We start from the raw sequence: 23,471 nt of genomic DNA, 5'->3' as shown, positions 1-23,471 counted from the left end.
CAAGTCTATGAACCACCAGCAGATACCAAGTCTATGAACCACCAGCTGACACCAAGTCTATGAACCACCAGCAGACACCAAGTCTATGAACCACCAGCAGACACCAAGTCTATGAACCACAGACACACACCAAGTCCATGAACCACCAGCTGACACCAAGTCTATGAAACACCAGCAGACACCAAGTCTATGAACCACCAGCTGACACCAAGTCAATGAACCACCAGCTGACACCAAGTCTATGAACCACCAGCTGACACCAAGTCTATGAACCACCAGCATACACCAAGTCTATGAACCACCAGCAGACACCAAGTCCATGAACCACCAGCAGATACCAAGTCCATGAACCACCAGCATACACCAAGTCCATGAACCACCAGCATACACCAAGTCCATGAACCACCAGCAGATACCAAGTCCATGAACCACCAGCATACACCAAGTCCATGAACCACCAGCATACACCAAGTCCATGAACCACCAGCAGACACCAAGTCTATGAACCACCAGCTGACACCAAGTCTATGAACCACCAGCTGACACCAAGTCTATGAACCAGACACACACCAAGTCCATGAACCACCAGCAGACACCAAGTCTATGAACCACCAGCAGACACCAAGTCTATGAACCACCAGCAGACACCAAGTCTATGAACAACCAGCAGACACCAAGTCTATGAACCACCAGCAGATACCAAGTCTATGAACCACCAGCAGATACCAAGTCTATGAACCACCAGCTGACACCAAGTCTATGAACCACCAGCAGACACCAAGTCTATGAACCACCAGCAGACACCAAGTCCATGAACCACCAGCAGACACCAAGTCTATGAACCACAGACACACACCAAGTCCATGAACCACCAGCAGACACCAAGTCTATGAACCACAGACACACACCAAGTCCATGAACCACCAGCAGACACCAAGTCCATGAACCATCGACACACACCAAGTCTATGAACCCCCAGCAGACACCAAGTCCATGAACCATCGACACATACCAAGTCCATGAACCACCAGCAGACACCAAGTCTATGAACCACCAGCAGACACCAAGTCTATGAACCACCAGCTGACAACAAGTCTATGAACCACCAGCTGACACCAAGTCTATGAACCACCAGCAGACACCAAGTCTATGAACCACCAGCAGACACCAAGTCTATGAACCACCAGCAGACACCAAGTCTATGAACCACCAGCTGACACCAAGTCTATGAACCACCAGCTGACACCAAGTCCATGAACCAGCAGCAGACACCAAGTCCATGAACCCCCAGCTGACACCAAGTCTATGAACCACCAGCTGACACCAAGTCTATGAACCACCAGCTGACACCAAGTCTATGAACCACCAGCAGACACCAAGCCTATGAACCACAGACACACACCAAGTCCATGAACCACCAGCAGACACCAAGTCTATGAACCACAGACACACACCAAGTCCATGAACCACCAGCAGACACCAAGTCCATGAACCATCGACACACACCAAGTCTATGAACCACCAGCAGACACCAAGTCCATGAACCATCGACACATACCAAGTCCATGAACCACCAGCAGACACCAAGTCTATGAACCACCAGCAGACACCAAGTCTATGAACCACCAGCAGACACCAAGTCTATGAACCACCAGCAGACACCAAGTCTATGAACCACCAGCTGACACCAAGTCTATGAACCACCAGCTGACACCAAGTCCATGAACCAGCAGCAGACACCAAGTCCATGAACCCCCAGCTGACACCAAGTCTATGAACCACCAGCTGACACCAAGTCTATGAACCACCAGCTGACACCAAGTCTATGAACCACCAGCAGACACCAAGTCTATGAACCACAGACACACACCAAGTCCATGAACCACCAGCTGACACCAAGTCTATGAACCACCAGCAGACACCAAGTCTATGAACCACCAGCTGACACCAAGTCTATGAACCACCAGCTGACACCAAGTCTATGAACCACCAGCAGACACCAAGTCCATGAACCATCGACACATACCAAGTCCATGAACCACCAGCAGACACCAAGTCTATGAACCACCAGCAGACACCAAGTCTATGAACCACCAGCTGACACCAAGTCTATGAACCACCAGCAGACACCAAGTCTATGAACCACCAGCAGACACCAAGTCTATGAACCACCAGCAGACACCAAGTCTATGAACCACCAGCTGACACCAAGTCTATGAACCACCAGCTGACACCAAGTCTATGAACCACCAGCTGACACCAAGTCTATGAACCACCAGCTGACACCAAGTCTATGAACCACCAGCTGACACCAAGTCTATGAACCACCAGCAGACACCAAGCCTATGAACCACCAGCAGACACCAAGTCTATGAACCACCAGCAGACACCAAGTCCATGAACCACCAGCAGACAACAAGTCTATGAACCACAGACACACACCAAGTCCATGAACCACCAGCAGACACCAAGTCTATGAACCACAGACACACACCAAGTCCATGAACCACCAGCAGACACCAAGTCTATGAACCACAGACACACACCAAGTCCATGAACCACCAGCTGACACCAAGTCTATGAACCACCAGCAGACACCAAGTCTATGAACCACCAGCTGACACCAAGTCTATGAACCACCAGCTGACACCAAGTCTATGAACCACCAGCAGACACCAAGTCCATGAACCATCGACACACACCAAGTCTATGAACCACCAGCAGACACCAAGTCCATGAACCATCGACACATACCAAGTCCATGAACCACCAGCAGACACCAAGTCTATGAACCACCAGCAGACACCAAGTCTATGAACCACCAGCTGACACCAAGTCTATGAACCACCAGCTGACACCAAGTCTATGAACCACCAGCAGACACCAAGTCTATGAACCACCAGCAGACACCAAGTCTATGAACCACCAGCTGACACCAAGTCTATGAACCACCAGCTGACACCAAGTCCATGAACCACCAGCAGACACCAAGTCTATGAACCACCAGCAGACACCAAGTCTATGAACCAACAGCAGACACCAAGTCTATGAACAACCAGCAGACACCAAGTCTATGAACCACCAGCAGATACCAAGTCTATGAACCACCAGCAGATACCAAGTCTATGAACCAGCAGACACCAAGTCTATGAACCAGCAGACACCAAGTCTATGAACCACCAGCAGACACCAAGTCTATGAACCACCAGCAGACACCAAGTCTATGAACCACCAGCAGACACCAAGTCTATGAACCACCAGCAGACACCAAGTCTATGAACCACCAGCAGACACCAAGTCTATGAACCACCAGCAGACACCAAGTCCATGAACCACCAGCAGACACCAAGTCTATGAACCACAGACACACACCAAGTCCATGAACCACCAGCAGACACCAAGTCTATGAACCACCAGCAGACACCAAGTCTATGAACCACCAGCAGACACCAAGTCCATGAACCACCAGCAGACACCAAGTCTATGAACCACAGACACACACCAAGTCCATGAACCACCAGCTGACACCAAGTCTATGAACCACCAGCAGACACCAAGTCTATGAACCACCAGCTGACACCAAGTCTATGAACCACCAGCTGACACCAAGTCTATGAACCACCAGCTGACACCAAGTCTATGAACCACCAGCATACACCAAGTCTATGAACCACCAGCAGACACCAAGTCCATGAACCACCAGCAGATACCAAGTCCATGAACCACCAGCATACACCAAGTCCATGAACCACCAGCATACACCAAGTCCATGAACCACCAGCAGATACCAAGTCCATGAACCACCAGCATACACCAAGTCCATGAACCACCAGCATACACCAAGTCCATGAACCACCAGCAGACACCAAGTCTATGAACCACCAGCTGACACCAAGTCTATGAACCACCAGCTGACACCAAGTCTATGAACCACCAGCAGACACCAAGTCTATGAACCACCAGCTGACACCAAGTCTATGAACCAGACACACACCAAGTCCATGAACCACCAGCAGACACCAAGTCTATGAACCACCAGCAGACACCAAGTCTATGAACCACCAGCAGACACCAAGTCTATGAACAACCAGCAGACACCAAGTCTATGAACCACCAGCAGATATCAAGTCTATAAACCACCAGCACATACCAAGTCTATGAACCACCAGCTGACACCAAGTCTATGAACCACCAGCAGACACCAAGTCTATGAACCACCAGCAGACACCAAGTCCATGAACCACCAGCAGACACCAAGTCTATGAACCACAGACACACACCAAGTCCATGAACCACCAGCAGACACCAAGTCTATGAACCACAGACACACACCAAGTCCATGAACCACCAGCAGACACCAAGTCCATGAACCATCGACACACACCAAGTCTATGAACCACCAGCAGACACCAAGTCCATGAACCATCGACACATACCAAGTCCATGAACCACCAGCAGACACCAAGTCTATGAACCACCAGCAGACACCAAGTCTATGAACCACCAGCTGACAACAAGTCTATGAACCACCAGCTGACACCAAGTCTATGAACCACCAGCAGACACCAAGTCTATGAACCACCAGCAGACACCAAGTCTATGAACCACCAGCAGACACCAAGTCTATGAACCACCAGCTGACACCAAGTCTATGAACCACCAGCTGACACCAAGTCTATGAACCACCAGCTGACACCAAGTCTATGAACCACCAGCTGACACCAAGTCTATGAACCACCAGCAGACACCAAGCCTATGAACCACCAGCAGACACCAAGTCTATGAACCACCAGCAGACACCAAGTCCATGAACCACCAGCAGACAACAAGTCTATGAACCACAGACACACACCAAGTCCATGAACCACCAGCAGACACCAAGTCTATGAACCACAGACACACACCAAGTCCATGAACCACCAGCAGACACCAAGTCTATGAACCACAGACACACACCAAGTCCATGAACCACCAGCTGACACCAAGTCTATGAACCACCAGCAGACACCAAGTCTATGAACCACCAGCTGACACCAAGTCTATGAACCACCAGCTGACACCAAGTCTATGAACCACCAGCAGACACCAAGTCTATGAACCACCAGCAGACACCAAGTCTATGAACCACCAGCAGACACCAAGTCCATGAACCATCGACACATACCAAGTCCATGAACCACCAGCAGACACCAAGTCTATGAACCACCAGCAGACACCAAGTCTATGAACCACCAGCTGACAACAAGTCTATGAACCACCAGCTGACACCAAGTCTATGAACCACCAGCAGACACCAAGTCTATGAACCACCAGCAGACACCAAGTCTATGAACCACCAGCTGACACCAAGTCTATGAACCACCAGCTGACACCAAGTCCATGAACCACCAGCAGACACCAAGTCTATGAACCACCAGCAGACACCAAGTCTATGAACCACCAGCAGACACCAAGTCTATGAACAACCAGCAGACACCAAGTCTATGAACCACCAGCAGATACCAAGTCTATGAACCACCAGCAGATACCAAGTCTATGAACCAGCAGACACCAAGTCTATGAACCAGCAGACACCAAGTCTATGAACCACCAGCAGACACCAAGTCTATGAACCACCAGCAGACACCAAGTCTATGAACCACCAGCAGACACCAAGTCTATGAACCACCAGCAGACACCAAGTCTATGAACCACCAGCAGACACCAAGTCTATGAACCACCAGCAGACACCAAGTCCATGAACCACCAGCAGACACCAAGTCTATGAACCACAGACACACACCAAGTCCATGAACCACCAGCAGACACCAAGTCTATGAACCACAGACACACACCAAGTCCATGAACCACCAGCTGACACCAAGTCTATGAACCACCAGCAGACACCAAGTCTATGAACCACCAGCTGACACCAAGTCTATGAACCACCAGCTGACACCAAGTCTATGAACCACCAGCTGACACCAAGTCTATGAACCACCAGCATACACCAAGTCTATGAACCACCAGCAGACACCAAGTCCATGAACCACCAGCAGAAACCAAGTCCATGAACCACCAGCATACACCAAGTCCATGAACCACCAGCATACACCAAGTCCATGAACCACCAGCAGATACCAAGTCCATGAACCACCAGCATACACCAAGTCCATGAACCACCAGCATACACCAAGTCCATGAACCACCAGCAGACACCAAGTCTATGAACCACCAGCTGACACCAAGTCTATGAACCACCAGCTGACACCAAGTCTATGAACCCCCAGCTGACACCAAGTCTATGAACCACCAGCTGACACCAAGTCTATGAACCACCAGCTGACACCAAGTCTATGAACCACCAGCAGACACCAAGCCTATGAACCACCAGCAGACACCAAGTCCATGAACCACCAGCAGACAACAAGTCTATGAACCACAGACACACACCAAGTCCATGAACCACCAGCAGACACCAAGTCTATGAACCACAGACACACACCAAGTCCATGAACCACCAGCAGACACCAAGTCTATGAACCACAGACACACACCAAGTCCATGAACCACCAGCTGACACCAAGTCTATGAACCACCAGCAGACACCAAGTCTATGAACCACCAGCTGACACCAAGTCTATGAACCACCAGCTGACACCAAGTCTATGAACCACCAGCAGACACCAAGTCCATGAACCATCGACACACACCAAGTCTATGAACCACCAGCAGACACCAAGTCCATGAACCATCGACACATACCAAGTCCATGAACCACCAGCAGACACCAAGTCTATGAACCACCAGCAGACACCAAGTCTATGAACCACCAGCTGACAACAAGTCTATGAACCACCAGCTGACACCAAGTCTATGAACCACCAGCAGACACCAAGTCTATGAACCACCAGCAGACACCAAGTCTATGAACCACCAGCTGACACCAAGTCTATGAACCACCAGCTGACACCAAGTCCATGAACCACCAGCAGACACCAAGTCTATGAACCACCAGCAGACACCAAGTCTATGAACCACCAGCAGACACCAAGTCTATGAACCACCAGCAGACACCAAGTCTATGAACCACCAGCAGACACCAAGTCTATGAACCACCAGCAGACACCAAGTCCATGAACCACCAGCAGACACCAAGTCTATGAACCACCAGCAGACACCAAGTCTATGAACCACCAGCAGACACCAAGTCTATGAACAACCAGCAGACACCAAGTCTATGAACAACCAGCAGACACCAAGTCTATGAACCACCAGCAGATACCAAGTCTATGAACCACCAGCAGATACCAAGTCTATGAACCAGCAGACACCAAGTCTATGAACCACCAGCAGACACCAAGTCTATGAACCACCAGCAGACACCAAGTCTATGAACCACCAGCAGACACCAAGTCTATGAACCACCAGCAGACACCAAGTCTATGAACCACCAGCAGACACCAAGTCCATGAACCACCAGCAGACACCAAGTCTATGAACCACAGACACACACCAAGTCCATGAACCACCAGCAGACACCAAGTCTATGAACCACCAGCAGACACCAAGTCTATGAACCACCAGCAGACACCAAGTCCATGAACCACCAGCAGACACCAAGTCTATGAACCACAGACACACACCAAGTCCATGAACCACCAGCAGACACCAAGTCTATGAACCACAGACACACACCAAGTCCATGAACCACCAGCATACACCAAGTCCATGAACCACCAGCATACACCAAGTCCATGAACCACCAGCAGACACCAAGTCTATGAACCACCAGCTGACACCAAGTCTATGAACCACCAGCTGACACCAAGTCTATGAACCACCAGCAGACACCAAGTCTATGAACCACCAGCTGACACCAAGTCTATGAACCACCAGCTGACACCAAGTCTATGAACCAGACACACACCAAGTCCATGAACCACCAGCAGACACCAAGTCTATGAACCACCAGCAGACACCAAGTCTATGAACCACCAGCAGACACCAAGTCTATGAACCACCAGCAGACACCAAGTCTATGAACCACCAGCAGACACCAAGTCTATGAACAACCAGCAGACACCAAGTCTATGAACCACCAGCAGATATCAAGTCTATGAACCACCAGCAGATACCAAGTCTATGAACCACCAGCTGACACCAAGTCTATGAACCACCAGCAGACACCAAGTCTATGAACCACCAGCAGACACCAAGTCCATGAACCACCAGCAGACACCAAGTCTATGAACCACAGACACACACCAAGTCCATGAACCACCAGCAGACACCAAGTCCATGAACCATCGACACACACCAAGTCTATGAACCACCAGCAGACACCAAGTCCATGAACCATCGACACACACCAAGTCTATGAACCACCAGCAGACACCAAGTCCATGAACCATCGACACATACCAAGTCCATGAACCACCAGCAGACACCAAGTCTATGAACCACCAGCTGACACCAAGTCTATGAACCACCAGCAGACACCAAGTCTATGAACCACCAGCTGACACCAAGTCTATGAACCACCAGCAGACACCAAGTCTATGAACCACCAGCTGACACCAAGTCTATGAACCACCAGCTGACACCAAGTCCATGAACCAGCAGCAGACACCAAGTCCATGAACCACCAGCTGACACCAAGTCTATGAACCACCAGCTGACACCAAGTCTATGAACCACCAGCTGACACCAAGTCTATGAACCACCAGCAGACACCAAGCCTATGAACCACCAGCAGACACCAAGTCTATGAACCACCAGCAGACACCAAGTCCATGAACCACCAGCAGACACCAAGTCTATGAACCACAGACACACACCAAGTCCATGAACCACCAGCAGACACCAAGTCTATGAACCACAGACACACACCAAGTCCATGAACCACCAGCAGACACCAAGTCTATGAACCACAGACACACACCAAGTCCATGAACCACCAGCTGACACCAAGTCTATGAACCACCAGCAGACACCAAGTCTATGAACCACCAGCTGACACCAAGTCTATGAACCACCAGCTGACACCAAGTCTATGAACCACCAGCAGACACCAAGTCCATGAACCATCGACACACACCAAGTCTATGAACCACCAGCAGACACCAAGTCCATGAACCATCGACACATACCAAGTCCATGAACCACCAGCAGACACCAAGTCTATGAACCACCAGCAGACACCAAGTCTATGAACCACCAGCTGACAACAAGTCTATGAACCACCAGCTGACACCAAGTCTATGAACCACCAGCAGACACCAAGTCTATGAACCACCAGCAGACACCAAGTCTATGAACCACCAGCTGACACCAAGTCTATGAACCACCAGCTGACACCAAGTCCATGAACCACCAGCAGACACCAAGTCTATGAACCACCAGCAGACACCAAGTCTATGAACCACCAGCAGACACCAAGTCTATGAACAACCAGCAGACACCAAGTCTATGAACCACCAGCAGATACCAAGTCTATGAACCACCAGCAGATACCAAGTCTATGAACCAGCAGACACCAAGTCTATGAACCAGCAGACACCAAGTCTATGAACCACCAGCAGACACCAAGTCTATGAACCACCAGCAGACACCAAGTCTATGAACCACCAGCAGACACCAAGTCTATGAACCACCAGCAGACACCAAGTCCATGAACCACCAGCAGACACCAAGTCTATGAACCACAGACACACACCAAGTCCATGAACCACCAGCAGACACCAAGTCTATGAACCACAGACACACACCAAGTCCATGAACCACCAGCTGACACCAAGTCTATGAACCACCAGCAGACACCAAGTCTATGAACCACCAGCTGACACCAAGTCTATGAACCACCAGCTGACACCAAGTCTATGAACCACCAGCTGACACCAAGTCTATGAACCACCAGCATACACCAAGTCTATGAACCACCAGCAGATACCAAGTCCATGAACCACCAGCATACACCAAGTCCATGAACCACCAGCATACACCAAGTCCATGAACCACCAGCAGATACCAAGTCCATGAACCACCAGCATACACCAAGTCCATGAACCACCAGCATACACCAAGTCCATGAACCACCAGCAGACACCAAGTCTATGAACCACCAGCTGACACCAAGTCTATGAACCACCAGCTGACACCAAGTCTATGAACCACCAGCAGACACCAAGTCTATGAACCACCAGCAGACACCAAGTCTATGAACCACCAGCTGACACCAAGTCTATGAACCACCAGCTGACACCAAGTCTATGAACCAGACACACACCAAGTCCATGAACCACCAGCAGACACCAAGTCTATGAACCACCAGCAGACACCAAGTCTATGAACCACCAGCAGACACCAAGTCTATGAACAACCAGCAGACACCAAGTCTATGAACCACCAGCAGATACCAAGTCTATGAACCACCAGCAGATACCAAGTCTATGAACCACCAGCTGACACCAAGTCTCTGAACCACCAGCTGACACCAAGTCTATGAACCACCAGCTGACACCAAGTCTATGAACCACCAGCTGACACCAAGTCTATGAACCACCAGCTGACACCAAGTCCATGAACCAGCAGCAGACACCAAGTCCATGAACCACCAGCTGACACCAAGTCCATGAACCATCGACACACACCAAGTCTATGAACCATCGACACACACCAAGTCCATGAACCACCAGCAGACACCAAGTCTATGAACCACAGACACACACCAAGTCCATGAACCAGCAGCAGACACCAAGTCCATGAACCAGCAGCAGACACCAAGTCTATGAACCACCAGCTGACACCAAGTCTATGAACCACCAGCTGACACTAAGTCTATGAACCACCAGCAGACACCAAGTCTATGAACCAGCAGCAGACACCAAGTCTATGAACCACCAGCAGACACCAAGTCTATGAACCACCAGCAGATACCAAGTCCATGAACCACCAGCAGACAACAAGTCTATGAACCACAGACACACACCAAGTCCATGAACCACTAGCAGACACCAAGTCTATGAACCACCAGCTGACACCAAGTCTATGAACCACCAGCTGACACCAAGTCCATGAACCAGCAGCAGACACCAAGTCCATGAACCACAAGCTGACACCAAGTCCATGAACCATCGACACACACCAAGTCTATGAACCATCGACACACACCAAGTCCATGAACCACCAGCAGACACCAAGTCTATGAACCACAGACACACACCAAGTCCATGAACCAGCAGCAGACACCAAGTCCATGAACCACCAGCTGACACCAAGTCCATGAACCACCGGCAGAAACCAAGTCCATGAACCACCGGCAGACACCAAGTCTATGAACCACCGGCAGACACCAAGTCTATGAACCACCAGCTGACACCAAGTATATGAACCACAGACAGACACCAAGTCCATGAACAACCAGCAGACACCAAGTCCATGAACAACCAGCAGACACCAAGTCCATGAACAACCAGCAGACACCAAGTCCATGAACCACCAGCAGACACCAAGTCCATGAACAACCAGCAGACACCAAGTCCATGAACCACCAGCAGACACTAAGTCTGAGAACCACCAGCAGACACTAAGTCTGAGAACCACCAGCAGGTTCCAAAGAGGAAGAACGTTCTGTGGTTAAAATACACATCTCATTCTGCAGTCAACCAGAGACCTGAAAGACCTCCATCATACAGGACTCTTTCTCCATTCAGGACCTATACAGAGGAACCATTAAAGACCTCCATCATACAGGACTCTTCCTCCATTCAGGAGGACCTCTACAGAGGAACCATTAAAAACCCACGACCTGAACTAATTCTCCTCCAGACCTGGACGTCCCCCACACCTCGGGGACGCCTCCGGGTTCCACGGCTCTGTTGGTCCAGTGCTTGAAGAGGTTGTGGAGAGTCAGGACCGCCAGGCTGCACATGACGTACATGACCCCCCGGGACCAGGTCCCCTCGATGGCGCCGCTCAGGCTGAAGGTGATTCCAGGTGGAAGTTCAGCGCCATCGTTTCTGAACCCAAACAGGTGAGGAGCTGGGTCCGGTCCAGTTGAAGAGGAGCTGGGTCCGGTCCAGGTGAAGAGGAGCTGGGTCCGGTCCAGGTGAGAGCTCTAGGTGTCTTAAATAGGTTGAAGCTCAGCTGCTCTGTTGAGTCTCTCTCTCTGCACAGAGCCCCGCCCCCTCAGCAGCTGATACCTGGTCCCGTCAGGTGTTTGGTGTGGACAGGTAACCGGAGCCAGCAGCTCCAGCTCCAGACAGGGAATTCTAAAACTCTCCGAGGTCCCGGCTGCTGCTTTGCAAACTTATTACATCGTAAAAAAATGAGAAAACAAAGAAAACTTCAAATCTGTTTTCTTGTCAAATCGGTCACAAAAGAGAAAATATTTAGATTTTTGATTGTAAAAAGAAAAAGGATTTTAGTTGTTTAGTCTCATTTATATATTGTTTGTGGCCATGTAATCATCATCATAAGGAATCCTAATGGAAACGAGATCCAGAGGGTTACTTTTAACACGAGTGGTATTGTAACCTTTAATAGCTACAACAGGAAATAAAATACTGCGTTACGCCGATTTAAATCCAGAAATATCTGATCCAAGAATTCAGGAAGAAGAAAACAACACTGTTTTTCTTCTCCAGTTTGTCCGGTAACTTCCTCCATGTCGTTTCCTCCGGCCGGTCCGTTAGCTCCTCACTAGCTTTGCCTGCGCTCTGATTGGATGAGCAGCCTCCCCCCCTCCCCCTCCTGACCTGGGACCATCTGTTGTGGCTGCAGGATAAAGCTGATGATGATGTAACATAATTCAGTAGAGTTCAATAAAGAGACAGTAGAGTTCAGTAGAGTTCAGTAAAGAGACAATATAGTTCAGTAAAGAGACAGTAAAGTTAATTAAAGAGACAGTATAGTTCAGTAAAGAGACACTAGAGTTCATTAAAGAGACAGTAGAGTTCAGTAAAGAGAGAGTAGAGTTCAGTAAAGCTCAGTAAAGAGACAGTAGAGTTCAGTAGCGTTCAGTAAAGAGACAGTAGAGTTCAGTAAAGAGAGTAGAGTTCAGTAGAGTTCAGTAAAGAGACAATAGAATTCAGTAAAGAGACAGTACAGTTCAGTATAGTTCAGGAAAGAGACAGTAGAGTTAAGTAAAGAGAGAGTAGAGTTCAGTAGAGTTCAGTAAAGAGACAGTAGTGTTCAGTAAAGCTCAGTAAAGAGACAGTAGAGTTCAGTAGAGTTCAGTAAAGAGACAGTAGAGTTCAATAGAGTTCAGTAAAGAGACAGTATAGTTCAGTAAAGAGACAGTAGAGTTCAGTAAGAGACAATATAGTTCAGTAAAGAGACATTAGAGTTCAGTAGAGTTCAGTAAAGAGATAGTAGAGTTCAGTAAAGAGACAGTAGAGTTCAGTAAAGAGATAGTAGAGTTCAGTAAAGCTCAGTAAAGAGACAGTAGAGTTCAGTAGAGTTCAGTAAAGAGACAGCAGAGTTCAGTAAAGAGACAGTATAGTTCAGTAAAGAGACAATATAGTTCATTAAAGAGACAGTATAGTTCAGTAAAGAGACAATAGAGTTCATTAAAGAGACAGTAGAGTTCAGTAGAGTTCAGTAAAGAGACAGTAGAGTTCAGTAAATAGACAGTAGAGTTCAGTAAAGAGATAGTAGAGTTCAGTAGAGTTCAGTAAAGAGACAGTAGAGTTCAGTAGAGAGAGAGTAGAGTTCAGTAAAGATCAGTAAAGAGACAGTAGAGCTCAGTAGAGTTCAGTAAAGAGACAGTAGAGTTCAGTAAAGAGACAGTAGAGTTCAGTAAAGAGACAATAGAGTTCATTAAAGAGACAGTATAGTTCAGTAAAGAGACAGTAGAGTTCAGTAAAGAGAGAGTAGAGTTCAGTAGAGTTCAGTAAAGAGACAGCATAGTTCAGTAAAGCTCAGTAAAGAGACAGTAGAGTTCAGTAAAGAGGCAGTAGAGTTCAGTAAAGAGGCAGCAGAGTTCAGTAGAGTTCAGCAAAGAGTCAGTAGAGTTCAGTAAAGAGACAGTAGAGTTCAGTAAAGAGACAGTAGAGTTCAGTAGAGTTCAGTAAAGAGACATTAGAGTTCAGTAAAGAGACAGTAGAGTTCAGTAGAGTTCAGTAAAGAGACAGTATAGTTCAGTAAAGAGACAGTAGAGTTCAGTAGAGTTCAGTAAAGAGAAAGTAGAGTTCAGTAAGGAGACAGTAGAGTTCAGTAAAGATACAGTAGAGTTCAGTAGAGTTCAATAAAGAGACAGTAGAGTTCAGTAGAGTTCAGTAAAGAGACAATATAGTTCAGTAAAGAAAGAGTAGAGTTCAGTAAAGAGACAGTATAGTTCAGTAAAGAGATAGTAGAGTTCAGTAGAGTTCAGTAAAGAGACAGTATAGTTCAGTAAAGAGACAGTAGAGTTCAGTAGAGTTCAGTGAAGAGACAGTGGAGTTCAGTAGAGAGAGAGTAGAGTTCAGTGGAGTTCAGTAAAGAGATAGTAGAGTTCAGTAAAGCTCCGTAAAGAGACAGTAGAGCTCAGTAGAGTTCAGTAAAGAGACAGTAGAGTTCAGTAAAGAGACAATAGAGTTCATTAAAGAGACAGTAGAGTTCAGTAAAGAGACAGTAGAGTTCAGTAGAGTTCAGTAAAGAGAAAGTAGAGTTCAGTAAAGAGACAGTAGAGTTCAGTAAAGAGACAGTAGAGTTCAGTAGAGTTCAATAAAGAGACAGTGGAGTTCAGTAGAGTTCAGTAAAGAGACAGTATAGTTCAGTAAAGAGATAGTAGAGTTCAGTAAAGAGACAGTATAGTTCAGTAGAGTTCAGTAAAGAGACAGTAGAGTTCAGTAGAGAGACAGTAGAGTTCAGTAGAGTTCAGTAAAGAGACAGTAGAGTTCAGTAGAGAGAGAGTAGAGTTCAGTAGAGTTCAGTAAAGAGATAGTAGAGTTCAGTAAAGCTCAGTAAAGAGACAGTAGAGCTCAGTAGAGTTCAGTAAAGAGACAGTAGAGTTCAGTAAAGAGACAATAGAGTTAATTAAAGATACAGTAGAGTTCAGTAAAGAGACAGCATAGTTCAGTAAAGCTCAGTAAAGAGACAGTAGAGTTCAGTAGCGTTCAGTAAAGAGACAGTAGAGTTCAGTAAAGAGAGAGTAGAGTTCAGTAAAGAGAGTAGAGTTCAGTAGCGTTCAGTAAAGAGACAGTAGAGTTCAATAAAGAGATAGTAGAGTTCAGTAAGGAGACAGTAGAGTTCAGTAGAGTTCAATAAAGAGACAGTAGAGTTCAGTAGAGTTCAGTAAAGAGACAATATAGTTCAGTAAAGAGAGAGTAGAGTTCAGTAAAGATAACGTAGAGTTTAGTAAGGAGACAGTAGAGTTCAGTAAAGAGACAGTAGAGTTCAGTAAAGTTCAATAAAGAGACAGTAGAGTTCAGTAGAGTTCAGTAAAGAGACAATAGAGTTCAGTAAAGAGACAGTAAAGTTCATTAAAGAGACAATAGAGTTCATCAAAGAGACAGTAGAGTTCAGTAAAGAGACAATATAGTTCATTAAAGAGACAGTAGAGTTCAGTAAAGAGAGACTAGAGTTCAGTAAAGAGACAGTAGAGTTCAGTAAGAGACAATATAGTTCAGTAAAGAGACATTAGAGTTCAGTAGAGTTCAGTAAAGAGATAGTAGAGTTCAGTAAAGAGACAGTAGAGTTCAGTAAAGAGATAGTAGAGTTCAGTAAAGCTCAGTAAAGAGACAGTAGAGTTCAGTAGAGTTCAGTAAAGAGACAGCAGAGTTCAGTAAAGAGACAGTATAGTTCAGTAAAGAGACAATATAGTTCATTAAAGAGACAGTATAGTTCAGTAAAGAGACAATAGAGTTCATTAAAGAGACAGTAGAGTTCAGTAGAGTTCAGTAAAGAGACAGTAGAGTTCAGTAAATAGACAGTAGAGTTCAGTAAAGAGATAGTAGAGTTCAGTAGAGTTCAGTAAAGAGACAGTAGAGTTCAGTAGAGTTCAGTAAAGAGACAGTATAGTTCAGTAAAGAGACAGTAGAGTTCAGTAAGAGACAATATAGTTCAGTAAAGAGACATTAGAGTTCAGTAGAGTTCAGTAAAGAGATAGTAGAGTTCAGTAAAGAGACAGTAGAGTTCAGTAAAGAGATAGTAGAGTTCAGTAAAGCTCAGTAAAGAGACAGTAGAGTTCAGTAGAGTTCAGTAAAGAGACAGCAGAGTTCAGTAAAGAGACAGTATAGTTCAGTAAAGAGACAATATAGTTCATTAAAGAGACAGTATAGTTCAGTAAAGAGACAATAGAGTTCATTAAAGAGACAGTAGAGTTCAGTAGAGTTCAGTAAAGAGACAGTAGAGTTCAGTAAATAGACAGTAGAGTTCAGTAAAGAGATAGTAGAGTTCAGTAGAGTTCAGTAAAGAGACAGTAGAGTTCAGTAGAGAGAGAGTAGAGTTCAGTAAAGATCAGTAAAGAGACAGTAGAGCTCAGTAGAGTTCAGTAAAGAGACAGTAGAGTTCAGTAAAGAGACAGTAGAGTTCAGTAAAGAGACAATAGAGTTCATTAAAGAGACAGTATAGTTCAGTAAAGAGACAGTAGAGTTCAGTAAAGAGAGAGTAGAGTTCAGTAGAGTTCAGTAAAGAGACAGCATAGTTCAGTAAAGCTCAGTAAAGAGACAGTAGAGTTCAGTAAAGAGGCAGTAGAGTTCAGTAAAGAGGCAGCAGAGTTCAGTAGAGTTCAGCAAAGAGTCAGTAGAGTTCAGTAAAGAGACAGTAGAGTTCAGTAAAGAGACAGTAGAGTTCAGTAGAGTTCAGTAAAGAGACATTAGAGTTCAGTAAAGAGACAGTAGAGTTCAGTAGAGTTCAGTAAAGAGACAGTATAGTTCAGTAAAGAGACAGTAGAGTTCAGTAGAGTTCAGTAAAGAGAAAGTAGAGTTCAGTAAGGAGACAGTAGAGTTCAGTAAAGATACAGTAGAGTTCAGTAGAGTTCAATAAAGAGACAGTAGAGTTCAGTAGAGTTCAGTAAAGAGACAATATAGTTCAGTAAAGAAAGAGTAGAGTTCAGTAAAGAGACAGTATAGTTCAGTAAAGAGATAGTAGAGTTCAGTAGAGTTCAGTAAAGAGACAGTATAGTTCAGTAAAGAGACAGTAGAGTTCAGTAGAGTTCAGTGAAGAGACAGTGGAGTTCAGTAGAGAGAGAGTAGAGTTCAGTGGAGTTCAGTAAAGAGATAGTAGAGTTCAGTAAAGCTCCGTAAAGAGACAGTAGAGCTCAGTAGAGTTCAGTAAAGAGACAGTAGAGTTCAGTAAAGAGACAATAGAGTTCATTAAAGAGACAGTAGAGTTCAGTAAAGAGACAGTAGAGTTCAGTAGAGTTCAGTAAAGAGAAAGTAGAGTTCAGTAAGGAGACAGTAGAGTTCAGTAAAGAGACAGTAGAGTTCAGTAGAGTTCAATAAAGAGACAGTGGAGTTCAGTAGAGTTCAGTAAAGAGACAGTATAGTTCAGTAAAGAGATAGTAGAGTTCAGTAAAGAGACAGTATAGTTCAGTAGAGTTCAGTAAAGAGACAGTAGAGTTCAGTAGAGAGAGAGTAGAGTTCAGTAGAGTTCAGTAAAGAGACAGTAGAGTTCAGTAGAGAGAGAGTAGAGTTCAGTAGAGTTCAGTAAAGAGATAGTAGAGTTCAGTAAAGCTCAGTAAAGAGACAGTAGAGCTCAGTAGAGTTCAGTAAAGAGACAGTAGAGTTCAGTAAAGAGACAATAGAGTTCAGTAGAGTTCAGTAAAGAGACAGCATAGTTCAGTAAAGCTCAGTAAAGAGACAGTAGAGTTCAGTAGCGTTCAGTAAAGAGACAGTAGAGTTCAGTAAAGAGAGAGTAGAGTTCAGTAAAGAGAGTAGAGTTCAGTAGCGTTCAGTAAAGAGACAGTAGAGTTCAATAAAGAGATAGTAGAGTTCAGTAAGGAGACAGTAGAGTTCAGTAGAGTTCAATAAAGAGACAGTAGAGTTCAGTAGAGTTCAGTAAAGAGACAATATAGTTCAGTAAAGAGAGAGTAGAGTTCAGTAAAGATAACGTAGAGTTTAGTAAGGAGACAGTAGAGTTCAGTAAAGAGACAGTAGAGTTCAGTAAAGTTCAATAAAGAGACAGTAGAGTTCAGTAGAGTTCAGTAAAGAGACAATAGAGTTCAGTAAAGAGACAGTAAAGTTCATTAAAGAGACAATAGAGTTCATCAAAGAGACAGTAGAGTTCAGTAAAGAGACAATATAGTTCATTAAAGAGACAGTAGAGTTCAGTAAAGAGAGACTAGAGTTCAGTAAAGCTCAGTAAAGAGACAGTAGAGTTCATTAAAGAGACAGTAGAGTTCAGTAAAGAGAGAGTAGAGTTCAGTAGAGCTCAGTAAAGAGACAGTATAGTTCAGTAGAGTTCAGTAAAGAGACAGTAGAGTTCAGTAAAGAGAGAGTAGAGTTCAATAAAGAGACAGTAGAGTTCAGTAAAGAGACATTATAGTTCATTAAAGAGACAGTAGAGTTCAGTAAAGAGAGAGTAGAGTTCAGTAGAGCTCAGTAAAGAGACAGTAGAGTTCAGTAGCGTTCAGTAAAGAGGCAGTAGAGTTCAGTAAAGAGACAGTAGAGTTCAGTAGAGTTCAGTAAAGAGACATTAGAGTTCAGTAAAGAGACAGTAGAGTTCAGTAGAGTTCAGTAAAGAGACAGTATAGTTCAGTAAAGAGACAGTAGAGTTCAGTAGAGTTCAGTAAAGAGACAGTATAGTTCAGTAAAGAGACAGTGGAGTTCAGTAAAGAGACAGTAGAGTTCAGTAAAGCTCAGTAAAGAGACAGTAGAGTTCAGTAAAGAGAGAGTATAGTCCAGTATAGTTCAGTAAAGAGACAGTAGAGTTCAGTAAAGAGTCAGTAGAGTTCAGTAAAGAGACAGTAGAGTTCAGTAAAGAGTCAGTAGAGTTCAGTAAAGAGACAGTAGAGTTCAGTAGAGTTCAGTAAAGAGACAGTAGAGTTCAGTAAAGAGTCAGTAGAGTTCAGTAAAGAGACAGTAGAGTTCAGTAGAGTTCAGTAAAGAGACAGTAGAGTTCAGTAAAGAGACAGTAGAGTTCAGTAGAGTTCAGTAAAGAGACAGTCGAGTTCAGTAAAGAGACAGTAGAGTTCAGTAGAGTTCAGTAGAGTTCAGTAAAGAGACAGTATAGTTCAGTAAAGAGACAGTGGAGTTCAGTAAAGAGACAGTAGAGTTCAGTAAAGCTCAGTAAAGAGACAGTAGAGTTCAGTAAAGAGACAGTAGAGTTCAGTAAAGAGACAGTAGAGTTCAGTAAAGAGACAGTGTAGTCCAGTATAGTTCAGTAAAGAGACAGTAGAGTTCAGTAGAGTTCAGTAAAGAGACAGTAGAGTTCAGTAAAGAGATAGTAGAGTCAGACTGCAGAGGTCCCCATGAGGAGGGTTAACCAGAGGAGACTCAAACTACTCAACCAAAGATGCCTTCAGGGCACACTGGACAAAGTGAACTCCGCTTTCTATTAAATGGATGTTTACACACAAAGAACTCTAAAAATAGTTTGTAGCTGACTCACAGGGAACGAGCTTCAGTGGTTTACAGTCCCACAATGCTTTGCTGCACACACCCATTCCAGCTATTTTAGGAGGAAATTACAGTGTGAACACACACACACACACACACACACACACACACACACACACACACACACACACACACACACACACACACACACACACACACACACACACACACACACACAGCTGGGATCGAGCTGATCCCAGCTGGAGCCCAGCGCCCCTGACCCTGAATAGGATAAGAGGTTTGAATGGAACAGCAGACAGACGCCCTGCGGCATCATGGGAGATGTGGTTCAACAGCTCCGCCTGCTGGACCAGCAGAATCTGATCTCACTTTCTGCTCCAAGCTCAATTCCTTCAGTTCATCTGCTGAGTTCCTTCCTTCCTTCCTTCCTTCCTTCCTTCCTTCCTTCCTTCCTTCCCACCCTCCTCCTCCTCTTCCTCTTCCTTTTCCTTTTCCTTCTCCTTCTCCTCCTTCTCCTCCTTCTCCTTCTCCTTCTCCTTCTCCTCCTCCTCCTCCTCCTTCCAGAGCCCTCGTGCTGCTACATTCCTGTCTCATCACATTGACATCTTGTGACTGACAACAGGCTGAGAACACTCTGGAATCCAAATCAGCAGAACCCTGAACTCGTCACGAGTTTATCCTTAAAGATCTGAGTGTTAACCGTGTGGAGCACCAGAGAGCCTCGTGGACCCGATACCAGTGAACGCATCATTTTATATTCAGATACAGACTCCAGAGTCACAGCTCCCACAACATGGAGAAAGCCAATGAAGCATTTATGAGCTCTTATTGTCATGGTTACGGTTATTCATGCAGCTCAGACGGACTCGTCTCCGTGTTGCATCATTTCCTGTTTGACGGAGAACAGAGGAAGCAGAGTGGGCATCCTCTCAGGAGAAGATCTTTGAACTAAACTACAACTAAACCACGTCTGAAGAGGACTAGACATTTTATTTAGAGAAAGTCTTCAGCTCTGTGGGACACGCCCTGCAGAGCACACACACACACACACACACACACACACACACACACACACACGCGCGCACACACACGCACACACACACACACACACACACACACACACACACACACACATTTTCAACTCATGAGGATCTGAAGGTTCACTACTTCATATATCTGCTAAATGCTGACATGGAGACGAGAACAAACCAAGAGCTAGAAGAGCTAGAAGAGTTTGAAGAGCTTGAAAGACAATAAACTCTACAAGGACAATAAACTCTACAAGGACAATAAACTCTACAAAGACAATAAACTCTACAAAGACAATAAACTCTACAAGGACAATAAACTCTACAAAGACAATAAACTCTACAAAGACAATAAACTCTACAAAGACAATAAACTCTACAAGGACAATAAACTCTACAAAGACAATAAACTCTACAAAGACAATAAACTCTACAAAGACAATAAACTCTACAAGGACAATAAACTCTACAAATACAATAAACTCTACAAAGACAATAAACTCTACAAGGACAATAAACTCTACAAAGACAATAAACTCTACAAGGACAATAAACTCTACAAAGACAATAAACTCTACAAAGACAATAAACTCTACAAAGACAATAAACTCTACAAAGACAATAAACTCTACAAGGACAATAAACTCTACAAAGACAATAAACTCTACAAGGACAATAAACTCTACAAAGACAATAAACTCTACAAAGACAATAAACTCTACAAGGACAATAAACTCTACAAGGACAATAAACTCTACAAAGACAATAAACTCTACAAGGACAATAAACTCTACAAGGACAATAAACTCTACAAAGACAATAAACTCTACAAAGACAATAAACTCTACAAGGACAATAAACTCTACAAAGACAATAAACTCTACAAAGACAATAAACTCTACAAGGACAATAAACTCTACAAAGACAATAAACTCTACAAGGACAATAAACTCTACAAGGACAATAAACTCTACAAGGACAATAAACTCTACAAGGACAATAAACTCTACAAAGACAATATGTATGACCTGTACCACATTGTTGGACAAGACAATAGGTGCAAACCATTTCACCTGAAGTCCCTGTGACCCTGAACACTAAGACAGGTGTGTCCTCTGCTCAGGGCGATAACATCTGCATCTTCATATGTTCACCACATCTGGACCACAGGACCCCTCAACAGGACCCCTCTACAGGACCCCTCTACAGGACCCCACAGGACCACACTACAGGACCCCTCTACAGGACCCCTCTACAGGACCCCTCTACAGGACCACACTACAGGACCCCACTACAGGACCACACTACAGGACCACACTACAGGACCCCTCTACAGGACCACACTACAGGACCCCACTACAGGACCCCACAGGACCACACTACAGGACCCCTCTACAGGACCCCTCTACAGGACCACACTACAGGACCCCACTACAGGACCACACTACAGGACCACACTACAGGACCCCTCTACAGGACCCCACAGGACCCCTCTACAGGACCCCACTACAGGACCACACTACAGGACCCCTCTACAGGACCCTTCTACAGGACCCCACTACAGGACCCCTCTACAGGACCCCTCTACAGGACCCCACAGGACCCCTCTACAGGACCCCACTACAGGACCACACTACATGACCCCTCTACAGGACCCTTCTACAGGACCCCACTACAGGACCCCTCTACAGGACCCCTCTACAGGACCCCTCTACAGGACCCTTCTACAGGACCCTTCTACAGGACCCCTCTACAGGACCCCTCTACAGGACCCCACAACTAACCGACCTGCAGGTTGTCTCTGAACTGGGACAATCTTCTGTGCATCAGCCTCAATCTGACTCTGGACCACTGGACCTGAACCCAGTCCACCCCAGTGACCTGTTGCATTCCGGGTATTTCTCCTCATCATTGCAAATGAGAGGAACTTTGATACATTTCAATCCTTACATGCTAATGAGTTCAAGATGTTGTCGTGCTTATAGCAACAACAGTTATAATGACGCGCTCATAGCAACAACAGTTACAATGACGCGCTCATAGCAACAACAATTACAATGACGCGCTCATAGCAACAACAGTTACAATGACGCGCTCATAGCAACAACAGTTACAATGACGCGCTCATAGCAACAACAGTTACAATGACGCGCTCATAGCAACAACAGTTACAATGACGCGCTCATAGCAACAACAGTTACAATGACGCGCTCATAGCAACAACACGTTACAATGACGCGCTCATAGCAACAACAGTTACAATGACGCGCTCATAGCAACAACACGTTATAATGACGCGCTCATAGCAACAACACGTTACAATGACGCGCTCATAGCAACAACAGTTACAATGATGCGCTCATAGCAACAACACGTTACAATGACGCGCTCATAGCAACAACAGTTACAATGACGCGCTCATAGCAACAACACGTTACAATGACGCGCTCATAGCAACAACACGTTACAATGACGCGCTCATAGCAACAACAGTTACAATGACGCGCTCATAGCAACAACACGTTACAATGACGCGCTCATAGCAACAACAGTTACAATGACGCGCTCATAGCAACAACACGTTATAATGACGCGCTCATAGCAACAACACGTTACAATGACGCGCTCATAGCAACAACAGTTACAATGATGCGCTCATAGCAACAACAGTTACAATGACGCGCTCATAGCAACAACAGTTACAATGACGCGCTCATAGCAACAACAGTTACAATGACGCGCTCATAGCAACAACAGTTACAATGACGCGCTCATAGCAACAACACGTTACAATGACGCGCTCATAGCAACAACAGTTACAATGACGCGCTCATAGCAACAACACGTTACAATGACGCGCTCATAGCAACAACACGTTATAATGACGCGCTCATAGCAACAACAGTTACAATGACGCGCTCATAGCAACAACAGTTACAATGACGCGCTCATAGCAACAACA

General features: G+C 45.4%; 1 protein-coding gene across 1 annotated transcript in view; it reads right to left on the bottom strand.

Moving 5' to 3' along the window:
* The window catches only part of LOC306747398 (kinesin-like protein KIFC3), a gene marked incomplete at its 5' end in the record, with an annotated part of 47,272 nt that overhangs the window by 22,236 nt on the left and 1,565 nt on the right, over positions 1 to 23,471 (bottom strand).

Source organism: Taurulus bubalis, assembly GCF_910589615.1.
Source record: "Taurulus bubalis genome assembly, chromosome: 15".
Taxonomy (NCBI): domain Eukaryota; kingdom Metazoa; phylum Chordata; class Actinopteri; order Perciformes; family Cottidae; genus Taurulus; species Taurulus bubalis.
Note: the sequence above shows the minus strand (reverse complement) of the source record. Positions and strands in the feature narration are given on the sequence as shown.